Below are 10,868 nucleotides of genomic sequence, written 5' to 3' on the forward strand. Positions count from 1 at the left end.
TAAACTAACAACAGAAACCTCTTATTCCAGCTCTACCAAATGCCACCCCAGGCACAACTATAACTGCCTGGTTCTCCCTTAATTTATAACAGTGGGGATCAGTCTGTAATTTTCCTCCAGACCTGATGGAGAAAAGCAAACATCAAGGACCAGCGAGATGCCACACATAAGAGTCTCTGATAGCTTCAGCGATCAATGGGGAGATGTTTACTGTTCCAAGGGCAACCAGCAAAAACAGCCACTTAAGTTGCCTCCCTGGTTTATCATTAGATTGGCATCCACCAATCCTTTTGTGAAGGAGGATATCTCAAGGAATCATTGGGAGACTCAACACTTAACACTGAATTTGTTTGGCCTAAACTGAGCTGAGGTTCAAATGTAAACCTCACCTGAGAGCATCGCTTCAGGAGAAAATCAATATAGGAAGAAAAGAGGGAGTTTCTTTTCCCCCAATAGCGCTTCATAAGATGCTGCCTGAAATAATGATGCTCCCCTTGGTTAAATCCTAAGCATTTTCAATACAGTATGAGGCCTGGTCTACACTACGCGTTTAAACCGATTTTAGCAGCATTAAACCGATTTAACGCTGTACCTGTCCACACTACGAGGCCCTTTATATCAATATAAAGGGCTTTTTAAATCGGTTTCTGTACTCCTCCCCGACGAGAGGAGTAGCGCTAAAATCAGTATTACCATATCGGATTAGGGTTAAGTGTGGGCCGAAATGACGGTATTGGACCCCTGTGCGGTATCCCACGTGCACTACTGTGACCCTCTGAACAGCAATCTAACCGGCTGCAGTGCCAGGTAAACAGAAAAAGCCCCGCGAACTTTTTGAATTACATTTCCTGTTTGCCCTGCATGGAGCTTTGATCAGCACGGGTGGCGATGCAGTCCCAAGATCCAAAAAAGAGCTCCAGCAATGGTCTGGTACGGGAGAGATCTGGATCTGATTGCTGTATGGGGAGACACAATCTGTTCTTCAGAGTCCGTTAGCGAAGATGAAATGCAAAGCTTTGAAAAAAGATCTCAGGGCTACACAGTGCTTGTGACAAGCGGAACGGACAAGCCAAAGAATCAACTGGGACGCGTCATGGGAGGGGAGCGGGCGGTACTCGAGGACTCCCAGCTATCCCACACGTCCAGCAGCAAGTCTCCAAAAACTATTGCATTCTTGGCTGAGCATTCCCAGGCTGTAGGTTCAAACAACGAGTTGGTCCGGGGGGTAGTGACGAGTTTCCTCGTAGGGTCAGCTGCACAGTAAAGCAAGGATGACTCACTTTCTTCCGCTCCATTCCAGCCACTTCACGTGAGAGGGAAGTAGAGGGAAAGAATCGCGTTCTGATTCAGTCATCCAGTCTAGCTGACCGATTGCTGGAATAGAGCGATGCGCACGTAAAGACGCAGTAGTTCGTCTTTCTCCTTCCGCGGGATAGTGCGCAGGACAGTACAATAGACTGCTATTTGATCATCACCCATCAGCCGTGAGTGTCCTGCTGCTCAGGTGAGGGCTGGTGGGGGAGCCTGGGCTAAAATAGGACAAAATGAAATTTCCTGTCATTCCCTAGTAGATGTGACAGACGCCTGCTGGTAACCGTCACAAGTGCATCTATAGCGCACGGGGGGTGCACTCTCTAGCCCGCCTCCCCTTTATGTGTGAGAAGAAGATTCTGTACTGCCTGGACTGTCTCAACGCAGCGGGAATCATGCGCTCCTCCTCCAGTTATCTCACACACTACAAGATCAATCGTTTTGTATTCCGCATTCTTTATAGGATTCATGACACAAATGCAGGGGGGACATGCCATGGTAGTCGCAGGAGGTTGGGAGCGAGGGAGCATAAGGGGTGGGGTTGTTTGCAGGCAGGCAACTCCCACCGTAATGCCCCGCACGGAATAGCAGCTCAGCATTTCTGCGGGCCATCTGCATGGAGCAGCTTGCTCTCTGATCACGTGGTTCTCCTCAGTACACTCTTGCTCCCACATCTTCTAGGCAGACTGACTCTTAGTCTTTAGAAGACCATAAAGGACGGACATCTGGAGCTCAGGGGAGTCAATCCCATTTATAATAGCCTATTTGCGCCCCACGCTCAACGCGCGCGAACTCAGCCCAGGGGCACCCGATGCCATAAGCCAACAGAGTCAGACACTGACGCACAAGTAACCGCCGATCTTAATTGGCTCGAATTTACACATGCAGCAGACAGCTAGCAGAACGCACCCATATTAACGTCGTCATGATAATCATAGCATACCAAGTAAACGTAGCATGCTAGCGCTCCCCCTAGGCACTGCAGTAACGCCTCTGTCGCCGCATCCAGCCAAATGGGGCACCGCGCACGGCTGAACAGATAAAAGACAGAAAGCTGGAATTGGGCTCCTTTGGTATAGCGTTGCGTATGGCAATCCTGCCAGGGGCGCATCAGGCCCGAAGAAGGGGTGCGAGAAATGATGTCATGCAGTTTGTGCTTCCGGAGCAAGGAGATGGTAGTGAAGATTTACCCAGACCAAACCACCATGACAATGATCTTTGGCCCCATCACGGCAATGGATCTCAAACCCAGAATTCCAAGGTGGGGCAAGATGTGAGAACTATGGGATGCTAGTGGATATCGCTACCCACGGCAACACTCCAGAAATCGACGCTAGCCTCAGACCATGGACGCACACCGCCGAATTAATGTGCTTAGTGTGGCCGCATGCACTCGACTTTATACCATCTGTTTTACAAAACCGGTTTATGTAAAATCGGACTAATCCCATAGTGTAGAGGTACCCTGAGACAAAATAAGCAGCATGCCCCTTTGAATAGAGAAAAAGGTCAAAATCTGACCCCTAGTGTTGGTTACTGGTAATGACTACAGTGCAGCTGCAATGAACGACTGAATGAAAGCGAGAGAACATGTGGGGTCAGAGAACTGCTGGCCCATGACGTGAAGCATATGCTAGGGCAGGGCTTCGTTGGGCTGCATGGTGGTGTCCTCTCTTCCAAGCATACAAAGGAGCTATCAAAGCCCAGTTCCTAAGCTTGTTTTCAGCTGAGTTTTATCTAGCAACCACGAGGCTTATCTCCAAGAAATCCTGTCCAGGTCCACACATGAATACCATCCACATGTTCCATGCTCTGAACTGCAGCGTGTGCTTTATAATGGCAATTTGCCTTCATGCTGTGGGCTGCAGAGAGACTGCCTGGTCATTTATTAGTTTGTGTATATGTGAACAGCTGTCCTTTGCTATATATAATCAGAACTGCTCTGCTGTGTGTCATAGACCCTGTACTGTTAACACAGAAGGGAGGAATGTTCTTTTTCAGTTCAAGAGGTTCAAGAGGGGATGTGCTTTTGAGTGGGAAGGTCTGAGGTCTATCCCTGATGTTGCTACACAGTGCCTGGTGGTAATGGATTTGCTAGCCTCTTGGGGTAGATACTGTTCAGTTGTCATAAATGGTCTTGAGACTGCTTTCACTACCCTTTACTCCATCTCATCCTCCCTCCATGTGCTTCCACTCCCTCACCTCATCTCTCCTCTTTCTCCTCTTCCCTCCCTTTATCCTCTTCTCCTCCTTGCTGTCTTCACCCCTCTCCCACCCCCTCCATCTCACCAGATAGGGTTTGGCATGGTACAGATTACTGTAGCTGGCTCTGGAGGGTGGCAGCATTTTTCCACTGATACAGAATCAGGAAATATAGGATCATAGAACCATAGAAGATTAGGGTTGGAAGGGACCTCAGGAGATCATTTAGTCCAACCCCCTGCTCAAAGCAGGACCACCCCAACTAAATCATCCCAGCCAAGGCTTTGTCAAACCTGACCTTAAAACCTCTAAGGATGGAGATTCCACCACCTTCCTAGGCAACCCATTCCAGTGCTTCAACACCCTCCTAATGAAATAGTTTTGCATAATATCCAATCTAGACCTCCTCCTCTGCAACTTGAGGCCATTACTCCTGGTTCTGTGATCTGCCAGTACTGAAAACAGCTGAGCTCCATCCTTTTTGGAACCTACCTTCAGGTAGTTGAAGGCTGCTACCAAATCCCCCTTCACTCTTCTCTTCTGCAGACTAAATAAGCCCAGTTCCCTCAGCCTCTCCTTATAAGTCATGTGCCCCAGCCACCTAATCATTTTCGTTGCCCTCCGCTGGACTCTCCAATTTGTCCACATCCCTTCTGTGGTGGGGGGACCAAAACTGGATGCAATACTCCAGGTGTGGCCTCACCAGTGCTGAATAGAGGGGAATAATCACTTCCCTCGATCTGCTGGCAATGCTCCTACTAATGCAGCTCAATATGCCGTTAGCCTTCTTGCCTAGAAGGGCGCACTGTTGACTCATATTCAGCTTCTCATCCACTGTAATCCCCAAGTCCTTTTCTGCCGAACTGCCGCTTAGCTAGTTGGTCCCCAGCCTGTATCGGTGCCTGAGATTCTTCCTTCCTAAGCGCAGGATTCTGCACTTGTCCTTGTTGAACCTCACCAGATTTCTTAGGGCTCAATCCTCCAATTTGTCTAGGTCACTCTGGATCCTATTCCTACCCTCCAGCGTACCTATCTCTCCCTCCAGTTTAGTGCCATCTGCGAAATTGCTGGGGGTGCAATCTCATTTCTATCTGAGCAGGTCTGGCACATTCCACTGGGAAGCAAGCTTATTTTTGCTTCCAACTAACTCATCATGCATGCATTGCAATGCTGCATAGTGCTGTTATCTTCTATTAGGGAAAGAACCACTTGGACCACGTTGCTCTACAGTTGGCTGGGAAGGCATGATGGGTCCAAAGACAGATCCAGTCCATACTTATTGAGTGAATTACTTCCGTCCCCCTGCTGATCTCTCCCAGGGCTCAGTTATGACCCTTTGAACGAAAGGACTTGGGAGAATTTGGACCACACGGCAGCAGAGACTTGGAGGTGTTATGTGTGGAGAGGGGAGAAGCAGGCATGATGCCTCTAGTGGTCCTGGGAGGACATGCACTCACCAACCCAGTCTGCGCCCTTGGCAAAGGTGTCTTGCACTCCCTGGCACAGCGAGGAACCATGGCAATTATCCCACCCTGCCGAGCCTGAGCCCTCCAGGACTTGGAGCATTGCTAGCAATGCTAGCAGCTTCCCTTAGCCTCAGGAAGAAAATTAAAGCAACCACCTGGATCAGGGTTGGGGGAAGGAAGGCTCCCACACGACCACTCCTGGCAGCTTTGCCCACATTCGTGCTCCCAGGCTGGGGTAGCTATAAATCACCCCAAAGCATTCAGCACCCTAGTGCAGTTATGAGCAGAGGTGCAGGAGATGAAACAGTACAGGAAATGGTAGGGCAGTGGAGTGGGCAAGGTGAGAATACATGAGACCTGCAGAGGGACTGACAGGGAAGTTCCTGGGCTAGTAAAAAGCCATGGGAGGGGCCCCTCCTCAGAACTGTCTGAAAGTGTGATTACATGCCTGTGTGGTGGGGTGGGCACGCCTTGCACTTGTCCAGGCAGGGGAAGGGCTGATTCCTTGCAAAGAGAGCCAGCCGCCCACAAGCCACGAGATCTGAATGACTATGACAGCCACCGTCTCGGCTGACACCTGGGGGATACTGACTCGGGGAACCTCTGGAGCTAAAAGCAGGAGCTGCTGCAGCTTGTGCCCATCCCAGCTGGACAGCTTTCGCTCAACTCCTACCCTTTGTGGGTCAGGCACAGCTAGGGACTGTAACACATCCGCATAAACCCTTGTGGACTAAGAGGGAGGCCCTTGAACTGAAGGACGCAGAGAGGGCAGGATGGTCAGGAGGGAGCATGAGCATCGCAGCCCTAAACTGGGTATGTCACAGAGGTGACGCAAGGAGTGGGGGCACCCAGATTTCTCCTTTAGCCCTGCTTCCTCTCGCGGAGGAACATGAGGGGAGCAGGACCTGCAGTGACACCAGGTGCTTTGTACCTGCTGGTCAGTTTGCCCACATGGGCTGTGTAAGGGGAGGGCAGGGAGCAGCTCCTGATGACTCACTACACAGCCCATGGAGGGAAGCTGACCAGCAGGCATAGAGCACCTGGCGTTGCTGCTCACCCCCTGGGGGGCACAGAGGACCAGCCAGGTGTTCTATGCTGGCCGGTCAGTTTCCCTCTCCTGGGCTATGAAACAGGAAGACAGGAAAGCAGCGAGCCAGGTGGCTGAGCTGCTTCCCATGCGTCTGTGGAGTGTGCAGCCCAGGGGAGTGACAGAGTGAATTACTTCTGGGGGCACTGGAATTCTGCAGCTGGCTCAGCTGCTAGACGGGGGAACAGGACTGGGCCAGGTCAGACCCACTCCCAGGAACCTTCCCGGCTGTAGGAAACTCTGCACCTCTTCCCTGCTTCCTGCCCCCATCTCTCAGGGTTACTGTATGGGGATCTGCCCCCAGCATCCACGCAACCCCCTTTCATTCCGACCCCCACCCCACACACACACAGGACTGCCCGGGGGGGGGGAAAGTGGGGCAATTTGCCCCAGGCCCTGGGCCCCACAGGGGCCCCCACAAGAATATAGTATTCTATAGTATTGCAACTTTTTTTTATGGAAGGGACCCCCAAAATTGCTTTGCCCCAGGCCCTCTGAATCCTCTGGGTGGCCCTGCGCACACACACACACATACACACAGAACCTCCCCCACTAAGCCACCACCACCACCAGGACCCTCCTGTCAAGTCCCCTCCATACTTGGATCCCTACCTCACCAAGCCTCCCCCCCTGCATTCAGAGGCCCCTCCATCGAGCCTCACTGCCCTCCACCGCCCTCTCAAATATAGAAGTCAAATGACACCTATGGGTGGGAGTTTTCACTCAAAGGCATGAAATCTTTCCTCTAAGCTCAAAGTGGCTGCTAGAAAAGCCCTCAGATGACCATGGACTTCAGTTACCCTAAGAGCTTTTAATTGGAGCTGAGAAATGCTGCAGGCCGGGTTAAAACACCACCAGTGAGTGAGAGAAAGATTAGAAAGCAGGAGTACAACCGGCAGCAGGGCTGTGCAAAGGGGCGTTCAAACAGTTCCAGTGCCGTCAGGCCCAGAAAGAGCCTTCTGGTTTTTTCAGTTTTTTACGTCTCTCTCTTTTCTTCCATCCTGGGGCCCTTGTCTGTAACTACTGTCCTCATGTGACCTCACCTTCATTGGTCTTATCTGCATTCCTGAGCTGTGGCTCATTAGTTTCCCCTGAACTAGCGCTCGGAGTTTCACAGAGCTATTTTGGGGCTGGCCTTTCACCTGATTTCCCCCAGAGTTTCGCAGAGATATTAGTGTGATCATTCACCCACTACAGCATCTTTTCAAGCCTAGGAATTAATTTGTAAAGAGCTTGGTGGGCGAATTCTTCCAGTCAACCGTGATTTCCACCAAGGATACCTACAAGCACAAGAGCAGAGATCAACCAGGCCCATAAATAGGAAGATTTAAAAAAAAGTGCCAGTGGTTTATAAAGGTTCTTGAAACATGCAAAAGTTTGACCATGTTCCTGGTGAACGAGCCACTGATGATTCTGCTACTCACAGTTCTGAGCCTTCTTTAGTTAGTGAGGATATCGATCTGGGTTTGTCACACTTGCTGGGTGCTAAAGTCTCTGACTCCAGCACAGGGCTTGGCACTGATTTGTTGGGTTCTGGAGTCTTTGATTCTGGGACAGAAGGTTTCCCGTTGGTTACTACTGCAACTGTTATGGAGGTGGACACTGGAAACGGTTTGACACTTGAAAGCATGGGGCAGAACTTTGTCTTTGACAAGGCAGATCCAGCTACTTGGCTACAAGTGATGGATCCTGTTCACTGATTTTGGTGGAAGTCCCATTGTTAATTTGGAACAAGACTTTTCACCAAGCAAACTCAAAGGAAGACAAGTATTAAAATTGTGGTTCTTTGGAAAACTCCTAATAGGGAGTTATGCCAGCTATCTTGGTCATTGTACAGTTCGACTGTTGCCTTCTTGTTCTGTTTCACTTCTTCACTTTTCCAACCAAATTCCTCGTCTTCCTTTGCAAACCATAAAACTGGGTTCATGGACTTTTTCTGCGTTACTGAGTATGCCAATACTACTGTTCAAAGAAACACATGGAGGCAATCACATGCTGGATGGAACTTGGAGAATGGTTGGAAAAGGGTCATATAACTGACACAGTTATGCATATCTGCTGTTAGATGCTGAAGGATATGTGGCGCAATATTTTGCGTTGACTCATACATTTTGCTGTACTTATACAAGACATGAAATTAGATAGTCCTAGGAATACAATTATGGGGGTTTCCTTGACTTGTTTGTAAGGTATGATACTGTGCTGTGAGATCATCTGCAAGCTATTAAGGCCGGTGCTGCAAATATGACATACCTCTTAAATGGAATTCAAAGTGAATGTATAGAGATGATCACAAGAAAAGCACAGCTGATTATTTTTGACAGGGTTAAGAAAGCTAATCACTTTTCTGTTATGTTTATGTAACCCTTCTGCCAGGTGGAGCCTGCAGTAACCAGGCAATATCTAGGGGTCCCTTTTCAACAATACAACACAGAACCAGCTCGAGCCCCCACCCAGTAACCTGGGAAAATTACACACTACCCCTGGGTGCCTCTAAGAGGAATACTGCCCTGCTCGCAAGCACAGAGTCTGAGTGTAGAAAAGAAACTTTGAATTAAAGGAGGGAAGTCACCCGACTAATTAGGGAAAATGCCACAAGCAGGATTCATAATCATAAAACTGTGAACAGGACACCCACCTCGGAGTGCGTGGGGCGGTGCCTTCTGCCTCATGTTCTTGAGTTCCACAACCAAAGGTTCTATTCTGTGCCCCTTTCTGCTCCCTCACCACACCCCACCTTTAGTGCTTGTCCTTGGTCCGTGAGGACTCAGGGTTCAGACATACATCTGTGTGAGTTCACCTCCCACCCATGGAAGAAGGCACCTTGCCTGCTCCACCATCTGAGCACTTGCTCTGGCTGGCCACCAGCCAGGCGCTGTTCCTCTCTGCTGACTGCCTCGCCAGCCAGAGTTCCTCTCTGCTGACTGTCCCACCAGCCACTGTTTCCTCTCCACTGGCATCCCCAGGGCTGTCCTTTAGGCATATGCAGCTGCCTACGGCACCATGAAATTTGGAGCACCAATATACCGCAAATTCATAGTGCCCCACGGCAGCTGGCGCTGCTGCATACCGTTGGCAGCCCAGCCCCGGTGACCAGCCCTATCCCCAGCTGTTCCCTGCTGATTGCAAGGACAGGGCCTGTTCCCTAGCGGGGGGTGTGGGCCCGTACAGCTCCCTCCGCCCATTGCTCCCATGCTCCACACTTGGCCCGCCCCCATTCCTCCTCTTCCCCAGTGACGGCCACATCACCAGCAGCGGTGGGAAGCAGAGCAACCCAGCTCCACCCCGCTCACTCCACCAGCTCCCAGCCGCGACAACTCGCTTTCGCTGCCAATGGAGTTATGGGGGAAAGGGATGGCCCCGCACTGCCAGACCCTGTGGGGGGCCAGGCAAATGAGGAAGCAGCGTTGGTTGATAAGCGGCCAGGAGCAGCTTGGCTGGTGGGTCGTGGCCAGTGGAGAGGAGCAGTGGCTGCCGTTGGTGAGCGCCAGGAGACTGAGGAGCAGCAGCACCTGGCAGGGTGGCTGGCAGTGCAGGGCGCGGCTGGTGGAGCGGCAAAGAGGGCAATGGTCAGCAGGCTGGGGGGGGGGCCTGGCAGCGGAGGAGCAGTGGCTGGCGGAGGTGCCAGGGAGGCATGGGCAGCGGCTGCTGGACAGCCAGGCAGGGAGGAGCAGTGGCTAGATGGATGGCCAGCCAGAGAAAGTGTTCAGATGGTGGAGTAAGCCAGGTGTCTTTTTCCCTGCGTGGGAAGTGAACTCACACAGATTCCCGTCTGAACCCTGGGTCCTCACAGACCAAGGACAAGCACTATGAGTGGGGTGTGGTAAGGGAGCAGAAGGGGGCACAGAAAAGGAACTGTTGATTGTAGAACTCAAGAACATGAGGCAGAAGGCACTGCCCCAATGACTCTGGGGTGGGAGATCTGCTCGCAGAGTTTGGTTTATGAATTCTACTTGTGGCATTTTCCCTAATTAATGTCGGCTGACCTCCCTCCTTTCATTCAAAGTTTCTTTTCTACACTCAGGCTCTGTGCTTGAGAGTGGGAAGTATTGCTTCTCTGAGGCACCCAGGGGTGGTCTGTAATTTTCCCAAGTTACTGGTTGGGGGCTCGAGCTGGTTCTGTGTTGTACTGATGGAGAGGAACCCCTAGATATTGAACCTGGCAGAAGGGTTACATGTATATTCACAAAGACTGGGGCCAGATCTTCAGCTGGTGAAAAGAAATGTAGCATCATTGACATCATTAGGTCACTTTCTAACATTTGAAGGTCTAGCTAAGGACCAGCAACCAGTCTGCAGAAGTCAATTATTGCACCACTGACTGGGCTCCCATAAGCCCAACTAGGTTTGCATTAAAAGAAGGGAAAGTCCCAGGGTTAGGGCATTAGCCCTGGACTTTGGACATGACCACGGTCACATAGGACATTTGTGATGAAGCAGAGACTTTACCCCATTGAAATCAATGGACGTTAGGCACCTGGATGCTTTTGACAATCACACTAGGTGCCCCTCTCCATCCTTGTGCACCTAAATGCCTTTGAAAATCTGGCCCTAAGCCACTCTGCGCCTCAGTTGCCCATCCATAAAATGGGGGTAATAGTGCTGTCCTTCCTTGGAGGGACATGATGAGAATAAATATGTTGAAAGACCACAGATACTGTGCTATACGTAATTTAGATAGACAGCTGCAGTGGCACAGGAGCCAGCAAACAGAGCTGCTAACAGGGGAGTTTCAGTGGGAGTTCTGTTGGAGGAGCAGGTTTTTGTAGTTTGTGGATTGTATTGTGGAGTTTGTGTGTGAG

Source organism: Chelonoidis abingdonii, chromosome 2 (genome assembly GCF_003597395.2).
Source record: "Chelonoidis abingdonii isolate Lonesome George chromosome 2, CheloAbing_2.0, whole genome shotgun sequence".
NCBI classification, from domain to species: domain Eukaryota; kingdom Metazoa; phylum Chordata; order Testudines; family Testudinidae; genus Chelonoidis; species Chelonoidis abingdonii.